General features: G+C 34.3%; 1 long non-coding RNA gene across 2 annotated transcripts in view; it reads left to right on the top strand.

The window, feature by feature from the left end:
- The first annotated feature begins 4,147 nt into the window (after positions 1 to 4,147).
- Positions 4,148 to 23,264, top strand: part of LOC309628609 — a 45,770-nt gene continuing 26,653 nt past the window's right edge. The window contains exon 1 of one of the 2 annotated variants that reach the window (XR_014244575.1): positions 4,148 to 13,199. This is a non-coding gene — a long non-coding RNA (uncharacterized lncRNA). Of the gene's footprint in view, positions 13,200 to 20,532; positions 23,207 to 23,264 lie in introns of those variants that run through there. The other variant, XR_014244576.1, reaches the window with a different exon arrangement.

Here is a 23,264-nt window from a genome sequence, read left to right as displayed (position 1 = left end):
ATATGGGAACAATATGAGAATCTATGTCATTGGATCTGGTGAAAGAATGCAAATTAAGTTTCTAGAACCTGGAAAGCATGTAATAAAAGTTACTCATTATTATTCTTGTCAGGGAATAGCTAATAATTTAAGTAATGGAAGCAAGTAAGATTGGCCAGGAAAAAACATAGAGAAAGAAAACAAAGCAAGGCAGAAATTTAAAAATTGAGAGTACACAAACCTAAGATATTTCTGGAGAAACAATGACATGGTCAAATCCAGGGGACAAAAAGTACAAGATTACAGTATTGTTTAAATTGTCAAATACTGCAGAAAAGTAAAAAGATCACTGCAGAGAACAGAAAAGTAGGCAGTGGAATTAGGAATTAGGAGTGTTATGAGGGATGTAAAAACAGTATTAAACCTGTACCCATCTTTACAAGGTTTATAACCTATTCAGAAGCCGGTACATTCTGAAATATTTCAATTAATTCCATCAATACCTATTTGAAAGCTCACTATGTGCTGGAAAAGGTAAAAATATAAGGCCAAGGTTAACAAGGCAAACAAAATTTGTTGCAGTCCTGCAGAGTAAACCTAATGTTTGCTGCAGTAGCCAGAGATAACCCAATGTGAAAGAAGTGAGAACTAGTATTAGGGAGAGAGGAATGGAAAAGACATTCCATGAGGGAGGAATATCAGGTACAAATGCATAAAGTGGAAAAAATAATTGAGCTTTTGCCTGTATTTTAATGAAACAATTTAATTGCATTTCTTCCTTTTGATACAAATATATAGAAAAGCAAAAAGTGGGGAGAAGCCGTATATAAAGAAATAAAATTGAATAAGCTTTACTGATATATTCAGAAAAAATCCTCTTAGCTTATCCAATGTGATAATATCAAGGAATCATTCAAAGAACAGCATGGCCACTAATGTAGTTGTAATAGAGTATAGCCTACTTTTAATATTTCAGTTTTTTAAATATATTATGGTTTATTGGAAAAAAGCATTTTGTGTCATTTTCAAATTTATTATACATATATAAATGATTCTATTAGTACAAATAAGGTCCCCAAACACTCATTTTCCAAAAAGAACTTATTTAGCAGCCCTGTGGATGTGAAGGTCACCTTAGTGGTGAATTGTTTGATTTTATTGCCTTGTTAAATGTAATGTGTACCATCATGTAATAAATCATACTGAATACATCTTATAAGTAATACAGATAATCCTCGAAACCATGAAGTAAAAATGTTCCTGTAATTACATGATACATTTTTCCATATTATCACTGAAGCCATACCATACTTTTCTTTGGATACTAAATTCTAAGTAAAATGTTTTCTTCTAAATATTCAATTAATTTTAGGTGGCTGGCTGTCAAATTCTATATTTTATCTTTCCGTACAAGACTTGCAATATATACAACCAGAGAAATATTTGGTGCAAGACAGTCATGTGCCATTCATCCCTTAATGACTTTAAGTTGACAAGGTATCTCACAAATATCCATAACAATTAATATTAAGAGTAGATAACTGGAATGTTAATAAGATTTAATGCTGTTTAAAATAAATCAGGGACTAAGTAGCATCTTTAATGTGATTTATATGACTGATGTTTAAATGTCTGAACAATTTATATCTAATGGCACTTTGTGGGAATTAAAATTTTAAAAGTCTGTACTAATTAGAGATTTTACTTCATCATTGTGCTAACTAAAACTGAAATAATTGATTGCAATAAGTAGAAAAATTCTCTTGGTATTAAGCACAGAATTTCTTACATCCTTAAGAAAGAATTAAAAGCAATTTCCTTAGCTAGAAACTTAGTGCATGTTTTATAGATTATAGAGATGATTGCATGTGAAATGAAGGCAAATAGTATAGACTAAATGTACTTATAGTTTATGGTTATTCCAACAAGACATTTTTAAGGAAAAAAATTATTGTTTAAAAAATCAAGTCAAACTTCCAGCCCAACAATTACAAAATCCGGATATCACCACTTTGTCCCAACACCAGGTGAAAAACTGAACTGAAAAAGTACCAGTTGTTCTTGTGTCCACAGTAGAAGTAAGGTCCCAGGGCAGAGTACTTATCTCAGTCCGTTCTGACTGCTATAACAAATGCCATAGACTGAATGGCTCACAAATGACAGAAGCTTATCCCTCACCGTTCTGGAGCCTGGAAGTCCAAGATCAGGGTGCCAGTGTGGTTGGGTTCTGGTGAAGGACCCAGTTACAACTGCTGACTTCTCTCTGTGTCCTAAAAGGTGGAAGGGGACAGAGATCTCTCTTGGGCCTTTTATAAGGGCATTGATCCCATTCTTGAGGGTCCTCATAACCTAATCACCTCCCAGAGTCCTACTCTCTACATCATTACCCTGGGCGTTAGACTTTCAACATATGAATTTGGGGGCACAAACATTCAGACTCTAACACCACACCATGCAAAATTGGAGAGCCCAAGAGGCGAATAATGAGAATTGCAACTTAGCTGAGTAGAAACCCACAAAAGGAAACTGCTGAGGGACCCATTGCCAGTGTAAGGAAACCTGAACTGTAATTCACAAATGGCTGAAGGCTCAGTGTGGACAAAACTGAGTCAAAACTCCAGGGACACCTAGTCATAGGGGGCCCCACACATTTTTTCTTCCAGGAGCTTGACCTTGTTCTCACAGTGAATATAAAAAAAAAGTTCCCTCTCGCCTCCTGCAGGAGGGCAGTAAAAACGCATTTTGAAACGTGCTAGAGCATTCTGTTCTTAACAAGCTCTGCCTTCAGAGAAACTAATTGGAGCTTAACCTGTTGGGGTTTTATCAGAGCTTAATTGACCCGGGAAGGGATATATTCAACTCTAGCCAGTTGTAGCCTTCCACGTGGGAGAAGGAGATACCAGCCCACTTTAGCCATCCTGCCCAACTGAAATGCATAATCCGGGCTGAGACCTATCATAGGACCTAATCATAGACTAATCATAGGATGTTTCCCAGGTCCCCATACCTCACCAACATACTACTAAATGTCTATTTATAGCAGTTTCTTTCACCCAGTACATCATCTCCAGCTATCGAAAAAAATTACAAGGCATAATAAAAGGCAGGAATTTATGCAAATAAATAGATAAATAAATAATTCTAGACACCAATCTTACCTAGTTCACTGAAAATTAACTCAAAATAAATTATAGGCCTAAATGTAAAACATAAAACTGTAAAACTTCAAGATACCATAAGAGAAAATCTAGACGACTGGGCTTGTTGATAACGTTTTAGATACAAACCCAAAGTCAGAATCCATGAAAGACAGAACGGATAAACTGGACTCCAGTAGCATTAAAATTTCTGTCCTGTGAAAGAGACTAATAAGAGAATGAAAAGATAAGTCACAAACTGGGAGAAAATATTTGAAAAAAGATATCTCATAAAGGACTGTTATCCAAAATATACAAAGAACTATTAAAACTCAATAATAAAATAAACAACCACATTTAAAAATGGGAAAAAGACCTTCACAGACTCCTCATCAAAAAAGTTGTACAGATGGCAAGCAAGCATATGAAAATATGTTCCACATCATATTAACACATATGAAGTTAATGTCAGGAAAATTAAAATTAAAACAATGCGATACGACTACACACCTATTAGAATGGCCATCAGCCAGAACACTGACAACACTAAATGCTGACGAGGATGTGGAGCAACAGGAACTCTCATTCTTTGTTGATGCGAATGCAAAATTGTACAGACAATTTGGAAGACTGTTAGGCAGTTTTTTACAAAACTAAACAAACTCTTACCATACAATCCAACCATAGCACTGGTTGGTATTCACCCCAAGGAGCTGAAAATATGTTCACACAAAATCCTGACCAGGGATGTTTACAGCAGCTTTATCCATAATTTCAAAAACTTGAAAGTAATCGAGATGTCCTTCAGCAGGTGAATGGATAAAAGAAACTGTTGTACATCCAGACAATGGAATATTATTTGGTGATAAAAAGAAATGAGCATCAACCAAAAAAACAAGAGTCTAGTTCAAGTGTTTATTTGGGATCAACAAACTAAAATTTGGGGTACACAGACTTAGGTAGAAACCTAAACTGTGTCCTGATTACAGGATAGGGGTTCAATGTTTTTATGGGAAAAAGAGAGGAAGAAAAATTCATGGGTGCATGATGAGATAATCGATCAGGTGAGGTGTTCATTGGTAAAAGATGAGGTCAAACTAGATTTGTACTTCATTGATTGACTAGGTGAAGTGGTCCCTTGTTAACAGCTCACTTTTATCAGACCTTTCAGCAAATTATTCTTGTTTCTTTGCTGACTTCTTGGAATGTACCAGTTCACAGGCACAGAAAACAGAAGGCAGGTCCTCTGGAACAGCTGTTCTGGCTCTATTTTAAATAGTTCCACCCATGTCATCTTTCACAGTTCAGCCATGAGAAAGACATGGAGGATACTTCAATACATACTGCTAAGTGAAGGGAGCCAACTGAAAAACTACATACTGTATGATTCCAACTATATAATGTTCTAGAAAATGTAAAACTATGGAGACAGTTAAAAAAAAATCAGTTGTTAGGATCCAGTTGACAGTAGATGGGGTGAGGGACAAATGAACTGGAGAAGCACAGAGGATTTTTAGTTTGGTGAAACTACTCTATGACATTGTAATGATGGATACATGCCTTTAAAAATTTGTCCAAACTCATAGAATGTACAACACTTAGAGTGAACCCTAACGTAAACCATGGTCTCTGGATGATAATGATGTGTAAATCTAGGTACATCAGTTATAACAAATGCACCACTCTGGGGGGGCAGGTTGACAATCTAGAATGATATATTTGATACATGTGTGGGGTTAGGGAAATCTCTGTACTTCCTGTTCAATTTTCCCATGAACTTAAACTTCTCTAAAATATAAAGTCTATTTAAAGAATACTCAAGCTATAAAAATTGTTTTATTGAAAATGACAACATAGTAGTCATCAAGTTTTGAATGTGTTTATTTCATAAAACATTATTTTAAATCAGTTGTCAAAAATGTAAAACAATTGTAATTACCTTCTAATAAACAGAAGGCATTAGGGTTTCTTCCCAGCAATTCTTGATGCTGCCCAGAGTTTGACTTGATTCCTGTAAAATGAAACACAAAGTCTGATAAAATACACCCTTATATTTAATGTGCTTTTATCAAGACTCCCAAAATAATTTCCATTATCATGTGAGGAACTTTGTTCTTTATCCCATGTATTCTGCAAAAGTTTTCCACTGTAAAACACAGTACATTGCAACAGGGGAGGACACAAAATACAAGAGATTTTAAATTTATTTTCTTTTTATACCCAAGCATCAAGTACAAAACTATACAACTATACAAATATTACAAGTACCATTTTTTAATGGACTAAGAATAAGTCTAATAAAGTTTTGTTAGTTGCAACCCGTACAGACTTGGAAAATACTGAAAAGAGTATGCATATAAAAAGCCTAATAACAAATGGTGAAGAAAAGTTAATCATAAAAAGAGAAATAATTTATAATTAAGAAAAAGTAACTTGAATTGTTGATGTTAAGGTGCATCAACAGTTTTTAAAAATAAATATATTTAATCTTTAAATACTTTACTACTTTAATTTGATTCAGGTGATCATATTTTATTTATGCTTATGTACACAATTTTACCTATTAGTGAAATACAAAGCAAAAAAAAAAAAACACTGAAAGTTGTGCATTTGTAAAAGTAATAATTTTTATTGTAAAGTGAAGTACAAAATTGGCACAAAGTTATGCATATTGGAATTCCTCCACTTTCTCTAATCTCTCTCTCTCCCTATGTATATATAAATATATATATACATAATGTTTATATATATGCAATGTTTATATATATATAATGTTTATACATATAATATTTGAAGGAGAAAAATGATATACCTTAAAATTTCTCTACACTAACTCAACTTTAACATATGTAACATAAAAATTAATACACAACTTATAATATTTGAATGAGAAAACTATCATTTCTCTCTATACTTTGCAAATTTTAGTAAATAATTTTATTAAGTCCACAAAATTTAGTGACAGTGTACAATATTATCTGAAGTCCGGTTTTATTTATCAGGAATATTCCCCCTGTCACTCATTCATACCTCACTTCTGAACAGTCTTCTTTACCATTGTCTTCTATTATTTTTACCTTCACCCTCCAGAACATGGCGGGCAACCTGCAGCTGCTGCCTGTTTTTGTAAATATCATTTTATTGGCACAAAACCACACCCCTTTGTTTATGTATTGTCTATGTCTGCTTTCCTGGGGTAAGAGCGGAGCTGGTAGTTACAAGAGAGACTGTCTGGCCCAAAAGGCAGAAAATATTTACTATCTGGCCCTTTTCAGAAAGAGCTTGTCAACCTTTGCTCTATAAGATGTAAAAATTCTAGTGAACAATTTAGATGACTAAAGGATGTCACCAAGAGATAAATAGCCTTTTATCATAAAACCATATAATTCCTTTTTAACAACTCAAGACATTATACTGGAAAGGATGAGGGAGGTCATCCATTAATATAATAGATAATATGTATAAATAATTTATGTTAAGGGTCAAATTAATTGAGGCTCATAGAAAAGTTACACTCTGCCCAATCCCACCACCAAGTGGCAGAGCCAAGATTGGAAATAAAATCTGCACCTCCTAGCACATGTGCCTTTCCTGCCACCAGCCAAACAAAAAAAAGAATATGCAGTTTTCAAGATATGTAACAATTCAAAATGAATGATACAGAGGAAAGTACTTTATAAGTTGTAAAAGACTAAGAATGTTCCTTGTTATTATTATCTTTGCTAATAAGTATCTTAGGCATTTTTTTGACCTCAATTATTATCTTATATAGTTCTTATGCTTAAACACTTAGTGGGTAACTGTTCATTGGATAAATTTGTTGAAGAAGTGTAATTTTTCTTCACTTTTTTTCTTTCTGGTACTGCACTATCCTTAAAAGTGCAACATTAGCATATTAGCAACATTCAAATTGATAAACTGAAGAGTGGAACAGAGACAAAGATGAAGGAGAGAGATAAAGGAAGGTATACTGAACATCACCCCCATCACTGTGATGTACGGTTGAAGTTCTTGTCACAGGCACTGAGGGTGGGTCAAGTGTCTTTACTTCTTGTAAGATATACCACTCAAAACAAACTGTTAGGTCCACCCCTTTGGCAATATGAGCTAGTGATTAAGGAGGTGGGATATTGAACAGTTCTTTTCAGGGAATGATAAAGTAGCTTTGGAAGTTGCTCTTTCTTTGTTTGCTAGTGTTAACATTTTATTATGTTATATAGGACAGCTTTTATCAGTGTTAATCCTACTTTGGAAACTATTTTTTATATACATTGATGATATAAAATAACCATTTAAGTACAAGTCTATTTTCCACAGTCACAGTATATTCTCATGAAGCAGGTCATTAGTTAATGCATCATTAGGTTAGCTGGAAATTTATGACTTTTTTTCTTTATTTAACAGCTTTTTTATAAACATTTGTACTGTAAATTGTCTTAACTTTGGATTGCTGCTGATCTTTGTTAGAAATCATTATTGTGTCTCTGCTCTGGGGCTTTATTGCCCATTATCAACTTGACACCCACTTTAGGAATCTCTCACTCCCTGTTCATATTATGCTATCTAATCTGTCCTTCTCGGTGAATAAAGTAAGCCTATGTATTGACTTATTAATTCTATGTAAAATAGAATCTTAGGAAGAAGCATTAAGTAATTCTGGTCACTAGCAAACCAATAGGGCTCTGAATTTACAATGTAAGAGATGTGAGATGATTCATCAGAAAAAAAAAAAAGTTTATGTAACTTCTGAAACTCAAACTTTTGGATTATACCCGGCATGTTGCCTGTGATAATGATAAATATGCCCAATGTTCCTTAGGGCTATAGTGGTCCAGGACATATATTCTATGGTTGTCAAGTGCTCTAATTTATTCCAACCAGACCTCTAATGATCTTATCAGATCATGCAGAGAAGATGTTAGATAATTTAAAGGTGAGTTATTACCTAATAACTGAAACTCAGACTTTAAATGAGTACAAAAACTCTTATATTTTTAAAAATCAGTTGTTCTCAAATATGAATATGTGTTAGAATAACACAGAAAAAGAAAATGGATGAAGCCCACCACAAGAATCATTGATGGTGGAGATTCAAAAAAGTATATTATTTAAAAACCTAACAGGTGATTCTGATGTGCAATTTAAAGTGCAACTTACTGTTTTTCATACAAAGAGTGCTGACAGAAAATATAACATTTTATTTTAATACAGAAAATATAATATTTTATTTTAATATAACATTTTATTTTACTTGATATGTATTTTTGACTTATGTTCTTGCTATAAGAGAGAAAGAAAGAAAGAAAAAAGAAAAAGAAAAAAAAAAGAAAAAAGAGAGAAAGAATTATCCCTAATGTCAATTGGAGATTGTGAATAAGTGCAAAAAAACCAGAAAATTTGTAACATATTTCCAGAACTTTTTAAATGTATAAATTAAAATACTACACTAAATATCCAGAATTCCTTATCATAAAATATGAAATATATAAATATATAGAGAGATGTAAAAGTTCATAGGCAAAATATTTTTAATTTCTACCTATATTATAAAATTAGATCTTGACAATCAAAAAGGACATATTAATCTTAGATCTAATCTTTTTTCTTGGAACTTCACCTAGAATTATACTAGTATATTTAAAATGATTTATGTAAAGGGCTATTCGTTGAAACATTTTTTATAATGAAAAAGAATCTCCATATTTCATCAATAAAAAACTAGTTATATAATTTAAATTACAGAACATATATACAATAAAATATTGTGTAACTAATTAAAAAATGAGGAAGCTACATACTATGGAAAAACCCCCAAATATATTAAATTCAAAAAAAGCAAGGGAAAAATTAGGGTGTATAATATGATATCTTTTGTGTAAGAAAAGGGAAAAATATATATTATACAATATGTTATATACAAAATGAAATATGTGTCTAATATAGATAATGCTCAGTGTACCTGTCCTTCATAGTTAGGAAGGCAAACCCCTGTCTTGACTTTTTAATTTTGTGTAAAATACAATCTTAGAAAGTTCTTTAGTTCTGGCATATTAGTTTTTGCTTCCATGGTATGAAAAACTTCAGATTGATACACAGAAAAATGATTGGCTCTCTCTCCAACTGTATTAGTTTTCTACTAGAATTAGTTATATATACATAACTAATTTAAAAGTGCAGGAACACTGATGAAAAGCTGTAGAGATGCTAGAGCCTCCTTGGTCCAGTCATTCATCCATTCCTTTGCTTATTCAATAAATATTTGTTAGGTTACACTACTAACAAGGCAACATGCTACACATTGGGCATTCAGCAGTGAGCTTGATGGATGAAATATCTTCCATCAAGAAACATAAACTGTAGTGATGACAAGAGAGAATAAACATGTAAAGTAACAGATACAGAAGATACAAACTGTGCTAATTACAAGAAAGAAAATAAACAACACGGGAATGGAGTTGAGGAGTTGACCTCATTAAGGAGTAATAATTTGAGCTGTGCCAAAACTGACTCGCAACATTTCCATTCAGAAAAAAAGGGAGGAGGAAAGTTTCTAAAGTAAGAAAGAGCTGTGCACCTTCAAAAATGGAAAGGAAAGTGGTGCAACTGAGCGTAGAAGGATGGTATTGGAAGGAGTGGCCGAGTTAGCCTCTGACCACAGAATGCCCCGCAGACCAAGGTAAGGGGGTTGATTTTATCTCACCTGCAATAGTGTTTTAATCAGGGGAAGGATGTGATATGATTTATGCTTTTAAAATATAGTTTCTCTGGTTGTGGAGAATGGCTTAGAGAAAGACAGAAATAGAATTTAGAAACCTATTGTAAATAATAATAAATAAAGTTTATTAGCTTAAACTAAGATGGTAGGACATGGAAAGAAGTAAACGAACTGGAAATGTTTAGAGTTAAAATCAACATGTCTCCCTGATTGTGTGTGTGTAGTAGTGGGGAGGCATGAATGAAAGAGAAAAATCAAGTAAGTTGCATAGTGTTTTGGGGGAAGCAGGAGGGATTTTTGGGGGGGTGGGATTTGAGCAACTGGTTCTAGCACTTAATGACATATAGAAGATTAAGGAAGAAACAAGGTTGTAGAGAGAGGGAAGTAAGAGCTGTAGACATATTGAGTCGAAATGCCTGTTGATGTACAAGTGGATTGGCTGTAAAGATCTGGAGTTCAGAGAAAGAGTCAGGTTTCCAAGTACCATTCAATTAGAAACCAGCGACTAGTCACAATTTTCAGTCATTGAAACCAACAAGATCAGCCTGAGAGAGAGAGAGGAGAAAATGGAGAGAAGAGGGCCCAGGTCTGAGACATTTGATGAAACATAGATGAGGAGAAGCCAGCCAAAGACACTGAGAAAGTGGAACCAGAATAACTGGAGGAAAACAAGGAGAGTCTGTTGTCACGAAAACCAAGACAAGAGAGTTTCACAAAGGAATCAGTGAGCTTCTAGATTAGTTGCTTCTGAGAGAGCAAATTAGAACCTAGACGTAGCCTTGAAAATATGTCTTCCAAGTCGGAAGTTCCCATTGTTGACTGGGAGCACATGACCCATTCTGTTGTGATGAGGAATGAATGAGAGGTGAGGAAAGAAGTTTATTCTGAAGAACCTTGATTTCTAAGTAGATCAGTCAGAAAGGACAACAGGCTGAAGCATTGCAAAATGAAGGGAGTTTGTTTCTATCTTATGACGTGAGCAGCATACTGCATTGTCTTCCTCTCCAACGTGGGCATAACCCAAGAGACAGGGAGGCACTTCTAATGCAGGAGACAGAGAATATGCAGAACTAATGTCGTTAAGAAATAATGAGAGTAGAAGGGGTCCACAGTACATGTTTAGATTGCCTGTCCAGTAGTTGTAATGGCACTGGCAAGGGTGTAAAAACAAATTTTTTATACATTTTAGGCAGTTTCATAGAAGAGGATTGACCATGATGTTTTATATAAAGTAGCAAAAATATTTCAGATTTGCATTGTATGAGGAAAAGACTACTGTGACTCACAAACTGGTTCTAATTTTGACTACTTAAGAAAGAGAGGGAAAGAAATTGGTAAGTTTGTCAGAGACTCAACTATCTGATGTTTCCTCACTTCCTTGATGTCCCCCTTTTTTCTGTAATTCCCCCTGACGTGAGAGCTCCAGTAAAGAACACAGATGCCAACCCAGCAGCAAAACTGACAGTGATTCCAGTCAAGTCTGAGGTAAGGTAGAGTCATGATGGAGTGACTCTTCACCTGAAGTCAGCTTCAAAGTCTCCCAGGAGCTTATAAAAACAAAATTGCTGACTCCAATCCAGAGCTATTGACCATAGAATGCTGGAGACAGATGTGCAGGAAATGGACTTGGACAACTCTTTTCTTGGTCCTGGTCTGCAAACCAGTGTCCAACAAACACTGTGGAGATAACCTTAGTTCCTTAGTCCATTCAGGCTGCTATAACAAAATACCATAATCTGGGTGGCTTAATGGCAACAAAACTTCATGTCTCACTGTTGTAGAGGCTGGGAGGTCGAAGATCAAGATGCTAACAGATTCGATGTCTGGTGAGAGCCTACTTTCTGGTTCATAGATGGTTCCTTCAAGCTGGAACTTCACACGGCAGAAGAAGTGAGGGATCTCTTCGGAGTCTCTTTTATAAGGGCACTAATCCCATTCAGGTGGGCACTACCCTCATGACCTAATCACCTCCCAAAGGCCCCACCTCCTAATCCCATGACAATGGGGGGTTAAGATTTCAACATATGAATTTTGAGGGGATGTAAACATTCGGTCCATAGCACTTAGGTAGATATAAAGAGGGAGAATAATCTAGATTAACACATTTTAGTAATAAACAACCATGTGGAAGACACACTGGGGAGCCCTGAACACACGAAGTGAGCACACAATGAAATCCACCTGTATCCAGCCACTGACAGCCTGGCCACCCCCTCAGAGAAAACTCGCCCCATCAGGCGTAAATGAGAAATAGATGTTTTACTAAAGCTTATGGACAGCAAGTGAAGGCGAGGGCACTTACCACAAAATACATAGCATATTAAATTAGCACCATGTATTCCTTAATTTCTCTTCTCAATTATTATCTGGGCTGCAAATTCATTCTTCTTCTTTTTTAAATTAATTAATTTATTTATTTATTTATTTTTGGCTGTGTTGGGTCTTCGTTTCTGTGCGAGGACTTTCTCTAGTTGTGGCAGATGGGGGCCACTCTTCATCGCGGTGCACGGGCCTCTCACTATCGCGGCCTCTCTTGTTGCGGAGCACAGGCTCCAGATGCGCAGGCTCAGTAGTTGTGGCTCACGGGCCTAGTTGCTCCGCAGCATGTGGGATCTTCCCAGACCAGGGCTCGAACCCGTGTCCCCTGCACTGGCAGGCAGATTCTCAACCACTGCGCCACCAGGGAAGCCCTACAAATTCGTTCTTGAATATGGCCTCTCAACTCTGAGGTTCCCGTCTATTTCATTCTGGCCTTTATTTGTGTCTCTTTTGTATTCAGAGAAATGTAACTCCCTGAGTTACACCATGGCGGCATTCTCATAGGTGTCTTTTATTATGGTGTTTACATTTTTGAAGGCTAGGGAAAATGGAATTTATAAACATCCCCTGTACGTTCATGGAGAGCGGCAGAGAATTATAAACATTCTTTCTGTCATTTTTTTTTTATATGACAAGGATATAGTCATTGATATCTTAAATGTACTGCGTAATAGAAAAGTTAACTGTAGCTTTTAAAATGAGAAGTTGAGCCAAGAACACTGCAAAGGGCGAGCTGGCCTCATGGATGCTGGCGCAAAGTCAGAGCAATCAGCCATTGTTTACCCTCTGCCAAGCAGCCTTGTAACTTCAAGACCAATTTCCAGGACAGCCCTTTCTGGCTCCCATGTGACACACAGCTGGTGCGCAATGCGTTACTAAGGCACCGGCATCGTAGTAATTGGACCCCAAGGTCATATAGGGCAAAGATGAGTCATGCTGTTTTCCAGCACAGGAGTGCCAATTAAGGAGCAAAAGGCAGGACTTTGGTGAGACCAAAGTGAAGCTCAGAGGTTGATGAGACGAAGATGTCTTTAGAAATGGGTCTTAAGGTACGTTTATCAATTTAAATTAGGAACTGGGCTGTGAGAAGACCATCACTGGCATTTTGACTAATTGAAGGTAGATGCTCAATTAGAGAAAGAGCCATTTTAGAACTAACTTTCGAAGTAGGAAGAAGTTAAATCTTTCTCCGTTTGCCACGTGATATTGTTAATGTGTGAATACTTCTGGCAGTATTTCCACATAATTTATGACAATAAAAATAAGTATTATGAAAATCAAGCATATACTTGAGCACAGGGTACTAATTTTAAACATTCTTCGGAAGTAACGTCCTTCAAATCCTTATTTATAGATGGAGGATAGACCCTATACCTGGTATAGGGGCTCTTAGAATTTTCAGGGACTTTTGGATAAAAAGAAAACTTGTTATAGTTTTTCAGCCTTCAGTTCAAGAAAGTATTTGGACCAAGATGTACTAGCCTGAAAATAAGAGAAAGAGAAATGAGGATTGTGTTTATGACTGAGTTTATTGTGCTCTTTCTAGGGTTGTGTTATGTGTTATACAGCCTTGAGATTATTGATGAAGTAAACTGGCTCAGATATAATGTTGCTAGCATCCAGACAAGCCTATGTGTAGGATTACTCCAGCCTTGGAGTTTGGAGGGAGAAATTCATATTCCAGAAGGTCTAAATCTCAGCAGGGATATTGATGACAATCTCAGATTGATAATAATTTTCTTAGCAAGAGTATCCAAAACATTCAACATTATTTTACCAAGTTTTCAGTTTGCTAATAAAAATAACAATGAAAAAAAGACAGGGAAGCAATCACCAAAGAGAATAATATGGAGTGTTAGCTCGGTGGAAACTTTTAGAAATCATATTGTCAACTCTTGAAATTTTGGATAAATAATAGAGAAAATATATTCCATTATAATTATCCTGTGAAGCATCCAAACATAAATTTTATTCTTTCCAAAATTAGAAAGGCAAGAACACAATTTGTAATATTTTCTATATCTGGTCTATCCCCTCATAATATGTCTATATTTAGGGGTAAAAATGTTTTCCAGTCTAACTGAATCCATGGTAGATGTTAACATATATTTTTTTTACAAACTTTATTAGATATAGTCTGAAATAGGTCTTTTTAAAAAGCTTGTTTATTTCAAAGTGTATATAGGAGATAGTTAACCTACCAATCTTTTCTATTTCTTAGAAGAACACTGAATTTAAAGAGTGTGTCCATAGAATTGTTTGCTATTCACTCAGTTTACTACATTATCTAAAATGCAAGTTTTAACATCATGTCTTAAATTATGTAATAATAATATACTGTGAACCCACATCCTGACATTCTAATGAGGAGAGAGAGATATTAAATAACTACAGAAATAAAAATGAAATGTCAAAGTGTGATAAAAGCCAGAAAGGAAGAGTATAATGTAATTTGTACATATAAAACAGGAACCTGTCCTGACCCTGGTGTACAGGGAAGGTGCATTGGACTTAACTAGGGAAGAGTGTAGAAAATACTCCTGGCAAAGGGAACAACATATAAAGGCTCTGAGGCCAATCAGAAGTCCCCTGGTGATTGCAGTGTAGAAAGCACAAGGCAGAGAGTGGTATGAAGTGAGAATGGAAAAGCAAAGACCAGACCATCCAAGGCCTGTGGTTGAGGACAAGTACTCTGAAATTTATCTCATCAATGTTGGGAAGTGCTTAAGGATTTCAAGGACATCGAACGGAGGCCGGGAAATTCAGCAGAAAATTAAATACAGGGATTTTTATTTATAAATGATTTTTCTCACTGCAGTGAATGGAAGAATGCAGAGTGGAAACAAGGTCAATCAGTAGGGCTATCACAGGGGTCAAAGGAGTGCCATGTATTACCCTATTGTTGAGAATTACCTCCCACTCGTATAACAAAGAATGGAAAAAGTAGACTTTATGCCTCAAACTTCCTCTTTTCATTAAAATCTGTTTCAACCTTTTGTTTTGTTACTCTAAATTCAAGCTGTCATCAAGTTTCTATCTCAAAATGATTAGCTAATGCACATATTTCATCTTGATATTGTACCAGTGTTTACATGATACTCCTGACACTCAATATCTCTGGTTTCGTAAACTAAGTTGAATTGAAATTCTGGATTCTAATTCAATACTGAACTTCCCCAGTTTGAATCAAACATAAACTTTAGACTTCACATATTCTTTTTCCCAAAATATTAACTAATTATAATGTCATTAAAATCACTTTTCTCTAAACTCCCCTACTCTTAATTGTAAAGTTATTTAAATTATATAGTTGCTCAATTAAAATCTTTAGTCCCCTCAGGGCAGTAAGATTTAAAAAAAGCCCACTCTTCTAAAGCAAACTATTTTTTCAAAATTGACCTTAAAGCTTATCAGTACTAAGCAACACACGTATAGTGAATTAGCTTAATTTATTGGAATCATCATGCCTTATATCTTTACACCAGATGTCAGGAATCTTTCATGTCTCTCTTCCATGTGGAATTCTTGAGTAACTAGAGTTTGAGATCTACAGTAATTATTCAAACTTTTTATAGTTGTTCTTGCTATGTTCTTTCCCAGAGAGAAGGAATCATTGTTACTTGTACATGAATATCTCATTCTGGCTTTTACTCTTCCTCATCCTTAACCATGAAAGAGCTTATCAAAAACTGCCTCGTACTCCTTATGTTAAAATACAAAGAAGCAGCTGGATAGCAAAAGCTAAAAATGTATACTCTGTTTCTTTGGTTTTCTCCTTTGTACCCTAGTCTATCTGCTGCCACAGTGACAATGTCTCATCACTTAAAAAAAAGTATTAAGATTCCTCTACCCACCTGATAAACGGATTGCCTCAGAGGTGGCATGGTGACTCAGTATTCACTACAGAGATTTGCATGCTAAGCTTTGACACAGGCTGGAGTTAAAAACAAGTATTCCTTCAGGTAAAAATCTACTTAAAATGTAGCAGAATTCAATTTTGCAATTATCCCAATATGACAAGTAGAGTGACTGCAAACATAAGAAAAGACTGGCTATCCAAGGAAATCCCCACTGAGAGAATGTGAAGAAAACTCAAGAGTGTGGAGACAAGATTCTAATTAAAATTAATTAAGCAATTCTTGTTTCTCCAAACTTTAACATTTCTCCAAATTTTAAGCAAGTGATTAAAATATTCATACAAGTTTTTTAAAAGTCTACCTTTAGAATGCCCTGCTAAGTAATTTTTAGTCACACATGTTTCTCCTTGGATAGTCTTAGGATAAATTTCACACAGCCTTCCCCAAATGAAACTGATCCAGCTTTTCCTGTTACCGCGTAATATTCCAGGATCCCCTGCCACCCTCCTGACCAGTGAGCCTTAAACCCATGAAATAACCACCTTATCTGCAAGGACATATTTTTCTAGGTGCATGTGCAATACCATCAGCTAGCAGCTTCCCTTCCTATAACCCCAGACTACACACTGCAAGAATACCACCTCCATGGAGAGTTCAGCTCACCTACCTATTTTCCTTAAGCCCAAACCTCAGCAATTCTCAAGGATCCCCTATTATCATTAAGGTACTGTCACGTGAATGGAGGAGGAGGGGAAGTAATAAAACTGCTCTACACTCTGCTTGCCCCCCTACACTCCAGTCCAGAATCTCTCCATGCCTTCTCTTGATTTCACACTGATTGCCCTGAGTTCCTGCCAAGCTTTCCCCTACTTCATCTCTTGGTAAACTCAACTCCACTTTTCTACCATCAAGTCATATGATCAAGCACCACATTGCAGAATATCCTAACCAATTCCATGAGTGATATCCCTGGTACCTAGATTTTTCTCCTCCAAAATGACATAATAATTTCTATTTAAGAATAAATATTTTAAAAAGTGCATGTGGCTATTTAAAGTACCAGAGTCCTTGTAAAAATCAAGCCTTCAATAAATGAATGTTGTCTTTTTCACTATGATAACAAATCTAAAGGAAAATTGATGAGAAACTCAATCAAAAGGCAGCTTAAATCATCCTTTTTATAACCAGAGAGCTTTGATTACAGTAATATTAAAATTTACAATCACAATAAAACCGTTTGCTTTTATATCTCCTTTAAAATATTTTTCTTACTTGTAATTATTATTCTAACTCATTTTTTAAAATTCAGAGCACATGTATTTGGTGGCTGTTCTATGATGATATCTGTAGATATACAAATATATCTAAGAAATTATGCCTGCCTTTAGGATTTTACCTTATTATTTCCATTAATAATTATTATAATTATTATGATGATGAAGTTGCAAATATATACAACTACATGTAAGTATATATAATTAGTTCTAATACATAAAATACCTATAAGGAAACAAGAACCGCTTTGTTGCTTTGTTTTCTAAATCTTCTCATGGTCTGATTTAAGAGATTCCATCGAGGTACCCTTAGGAATTCTGAGTAAACAAATAAAATAATAGAGGAAAGGGATGCTAATATCTTAAATCTGGGGAATAGTAGTAGTATAATGTCAATAAATATTTCAGTAAATTGTTTCTGAGAGTTTTCTAAAGAAGGGAATTGATGATCTCTCTATTCTATGATTCTTTTGAGGTCCAGAGAGACTGAAGCCTAATGAATACATTTTTAGTTTAAATGTTAAAAAATAAATGACATATAGTGGGAGGATACTTACAGTACCATCTTTCCTTATTTATCTGAATATTGAAAGGTCAAGAGAGAATTTTCTTATGTCTCTATATAGTTGCAAATAATGTGAAATTGTTTATTTCTGGTGCTGAATCTATTTTTTTCAGTAATATGTGATTTTAATTAATCTCTTGCTTGTCAATATGTTCTAAATTGTCAATTCAGCTGTAAATACATCATATTTATGGTTCCCAAATAACTATTTTTGGCATATAATTAAAGTTGAAAGACATAACTGTTATAATTGGGTCCTTTTTCAACCTATAGAAACTTGTGCAATGAGACCGGGATTTTTGTTATTTAGGACTCTCCTTAACTTACAACAATTTCCCATATGTACATTACAGAAATAGTAAAAATATTATCAAATTTCACTTTAATAAGAAAATTATGAGTGTAAGTAAACATAAACATGCATTCTTACCTTGCCACTAAAGATCATCTTTTATGGACCTCTGTTCTGCCTTTTAATCTTGTTTTTTGCTGCCCAAGTATCCAAAATTTCCACTTCATTTTTTTACGTAAGAACTCATTTAACTTCCACATTTTGACATTTTTCTTAGATTCTCTTCTCTCACACAATACATTAAGTTGATACACAGAAAGCATAAGATGAATTTTCTTGATTTGCTTTCTAAAACAATTATTATATTTAAAGACATAAGGAAATAATATTGTGAGTTGAACAATGATTTGCTCTTGTTTCACTACCACCAGCAAGCTCCCCATTGTGTCCCATCTTCTTCTCAGGCTTCATGGAAGTTATTTAGAGACCAATAGATTTGAGTAATAAGAAATTTTTTAATACGGAAAATGCTCTTCAACCACCGTGTACAACTGTTCTGAATATGGTGCTTAGTCAAGAGTTTCTTTGGAACCATGACATGGAAGACAAGGGGAAGCAAGAAAACACAAGTTCAGCACTGCTAGGAAAAGACACTTTGTTATCTAAGAGAATATCGCATTTGTGCCCTGTAAGATGAACTGTGGATGAGTGAATTGGTCATTTCTCTCCCACAAGCTCCTCAGCTGCTCCAGTCCTCCAACACATGGAAGCATTATCACCTGCCATAGAGACTGGGTCATAATCTGCATCCATCTACACATTCAGACACAGCCATCTTTTTCTTCTAAGGTATAAACTGAGTGTGGAGAAGCATTTCCCTGGGGCTTGAATGGACATTAGTCATGAAAATATATAGGGCCCTCAAATACAGGGCCCAGAGTAAGGACTCTCTTGTCTGGATCTAAGGATGTAGGTACTGTCCTGAGCACCAAAGTATAGAGAGAGCAGGTAGTCCAGAAGAGATCAAAGCACAAAGTATGATGGAGCAAAAACTATGGCAGAAAGCACACAACAGAAAGAGACATTCTTTTTCAGAATTGCAGGCCAGAGAGGACCCATTTCGCATCAGTGGAGTCTGCAAAGGTCACAATCCATTGCCAAACACAAATCTCCAAGGTGCTGTGAACTTTTAAAAATGCCTGTGCTCAGGCTCAACCATTCCCTTGCCCACAGAGCCTGATTCAACTTCTCTTGCAGGATATGAGAAGTAGTGATCTAACTAGATACTATCCCCAGTGACCAAATGATCCTTGAGAGAACATGGGAGTTTTGTTAACCCTTGAGATTAAGGGAAGGAAAGAGGGACAATCCAGAATTTACTGATTCAAACTCATTAAAAATGGGAAGAGCAGAGAGTTTTCTTTTCTTTTTCATTATTATTTTTTTTATTTTCCAAATATTTGTAACCTAGTCAACAACAGGATGATAATGAATGTCCTAAGTTTAATTCACTTTTAGAAAAAAATATTACCTCTGCACATTTCTTAAGACCATGTATATTTTAAACAGGCCATATATGTAATTCAACACAAGTTAGGACCATTCTCTATACAGTATTTTTCCACTTGTTTTTTCACTTAAAGGTGGCTATAGAATTTTATTGTTTGAATTGTTTATGAAAAACATGGAAATTTATCTAATCAGGAAAACACAGACAGTAGAGTTAAGATAGAATAGAAAATAAAAACCTTTTTAAAAACTCCATTTAAAAGCCACTTTAAAAAACCATTTAATAACCAGTTTGAGTAATCTTTATAAAAAGGTAATTGGGAAATAAATATTTAAGATTCTGAACAAAAAGTCTGCTCCCTATAGTAAAGATATTTAACTATACTCCACACTAATGAAAACAGAGAATTATATACATATCATATCTATTATCTATTACCTATCTATTGATATCTATCTACGTATGACATTATGTTAGATTGCCCTTGGGAAAATTAAAAACAAAATACTTCAGTAAATTCAGTCTGTTGTGTGTACAAACTAATGTAAATTTTAATTGTGATTAATTAGCATTGAAGTATCCTCATCTAAATGAATACCATAATGTTATAAACAAAATTATCATAAGAAATTTTAGAAGATATATAAATATATAACATATATTTTTAAAGTATGCCATATATACAGTAAAAAGGTATGTAAAGTACAGCAATCTTCAATAAAGTGCCCATGGAATTTTGCACACGAGTATGTGCCCGTATGTAGCACCCACTGTAGAAAAATCCTCCATGCTTCTCATCAATCAACACTAATACACACACACACACACATACACACACACACACACAGAAGTAACCACTATTCTAACTTTTTTTTTTTTTTCACTATTCTAACTTTTATGGCCACCAATTGGATTGCCTATTCTTTACCTTTTTTGAAATAAAATAACACAAAACTTAGCTATTTTTCTCTAACTTCTTTCAATAAAATATATGTGAAATATAAACATATTGTGGTGTCAGTACTTTTTTCTTTTTTTATTGCTATATAGTATTCCATTGTATGAGTATACCACAGTTGATGCATCTGTTCTATCACTGATGGTCATTTGAGCTGTTTCCAGTTTGGGGTATTACAATATAGAATATTCTTGTCTTCTGTGAAATTATGCATTTATTTCTATAAGAGTTGGATCATTAGGACATAAGATAGGCATACTGTAGCATTAGTAGATACTGCTAGTTTTCCAAACTGGCTTAACCAACTTGTACTCCAGCAAGCATTTTATGAGGGTTCCAATTTCTCCATAGTTACATCAAGCTCTGGTATTGCCAGTCTTTATAATGTTTGCCATTATGGTGGGTCTGTATGATATATTATCATAGATTTAATTTACATTTTCCTTAAGGGTATATTGATATTAACAGCCTTTTCATATTTGGATTGGCTATCCCCTTTTGTGAATGACTAAGTATTTAAGCCAGGATTTGTTATTGAATTATTTTTCTTGCTTTTATTGAAGTGTTGGAGTTCTGTATATATTCAGGATATGAGTCCTTTCTCAACTAAGTGTATGAAAAACACCTTTTCCTTATCTGTCACTTATCTTTTTCTCAAAGATGTATTTTGTTAAGCAAAATGTGTGAAGTGTAACGTATCAAATTTTGAATCTTATGATTAATGTATCCTTAAGAACTCCTCACTTACCCCAGGAATATGAAGCTATTCTTGCAAGCTTTCTTCTAGCAGATTTTCTTTTTTAATTTCAACATTTAGGACTACAATCCATCCTTATTATTTTGTGAATGATTTGATGTAAGAGTAATAATTCATTTTTCATATAAATATCCAACTGCTCCAGTATAATTTATTGAAAAGACTGAATTTCTATGACACCTTTGTCTTAAATCAAGTGACCATATTTGTTCAGGTTATGCCTAGGCTCTCTTATTGATTTCATTAATCACTTTGTCAACTTTCACATCAACAAGAATCTCCCTTGATTACCATAAATTTATAGTAAATCTTAAAATATGGTAGGTTAAATCCTTCAATTTTGTCCTTCTCCAAGGTTTCCTTGGCTGTCCTTTGTCTCTGGGGGGATATATGTATATGTATAGCTGATTCACTTTGTTATAAAGCAGAAACTAACACACCATTGTAAAGCAATTAAACTCCAATAAAAATGTTAAATAAATAAATAAATAAAAATAAAAATCAGAATAAGCTTGTCAATTTTCAAAACGCAAAAATAAATGCAAAGGTTTTGCTCAGATTACTTCAAATTTATAGATTACATGAGAACTGACATCTAAACAAAGTTTAACCTGCCAATTATTTATGGTTTTAAAAACTTTTCTTAGAAGAGTTTTATATTTCTATTAAGTGTAAGGGTCCTTCATATACTTTATTAGATTTACTTCTAATTTTTAAATAATTTTTATACTATTATAAATTATACATTTTTAAATTTCCATTGATATTTGCCAATATAGAGAAATAAAATTGGTTTATGTATATTTATCATAAATCATTCAAAATTGCTATATTTGCTTTTAAAGTCTATAGCCCTAATCATAGCACTATAAAATGATTCTTATCCCCCCACACACATTACCACCACATTGCTGAAGGTCAATTTACAGTTAATCCATTGCATAATGTCCAGCTAACAAGAAAAAATTATAAGGTATACTATAAGGAAAAATAAAACAGCTTGAAAAGACATAGGAAGTATCAAAAACCAGACTCAGATATGGCAAGGATGTTGGAATTAACAGGAATTTAAAATATCTATGATAGGTAGGCTAAGCACCGTAATACATAAAGTTACAACTAGCAAGAAGGGATCAGAATTATAAAAAGAGAGATGGAAAATTGAAAAACAAAGAGGAAAAAGACAAAAATAAATAACCCCACAGTATCCAAGAACCATGGGAAAACTGTGAAAGGTATAATATGTACATAATGGGAATACAAGAATGAAAGGAGAGAGCAAAAGAAACAGAAGCAATATTTACAACTATAATGACCAAGAATTTCCCCTAAATAATGTCAGATACCAAGGCACATATCCAGGGAACTCAGAGAACAGCAAGCAAGATAAATGACAAAACACTACACCTACACTGGTAATTTTCAAATTTCAAAAAACAAAGATAAAGAAAAAAATCCTGAGAGAAGCTAGAGGAACAAAAAAAACAAAAAAAAAACAAACAAAAAAAAACCTGTACCTACAGAGAGGCAAAGATGAGAATTACATCTGACTTCTCCTTAGAAACCATGCAAGCAAGAGAGAGTGGAGTGAAATATTCAAACTGTTGAGAGAAAAAAACAAAACAAACAACAAAACTAACGTAGAATTCAGTACCAGAAATATAATCCTTTAACAAGTGAAGTAAAAATGCTTTCTTATACTAATAAATAGAGAAGGGATTTGTTGTCAATAGACCTGTCTTTCAAGAAATGTTAAAAGAAGTTCTTCAAGAGGACAATAATGTAGATCAGAAACTCAGATTTACACAAAGAAAGGAAGAACACTGGAGAAGAAATAAATAAGGTAAAATAAAAACTTGCACTTTTCCTTATTTTAATTGATTTAAAATAATGGCTTGACC

Source organism: Balaenoptera borealis (assembly GCF_965194805.1).
Source record: "Balaenoptera borealis genome assembly, chromosome: 4".
Lineage (NCBI taxonomy): Eukaryota > Metazoa > Chordata > Mammalia > Artiodactyla > Balaenopteridae > Balaenoptera > Balaenoptera borealis.
Note: the sequence above shows the minus strand (reverse complement) of the source record. Positions and strands in the feature narration are given on the sequence as shown.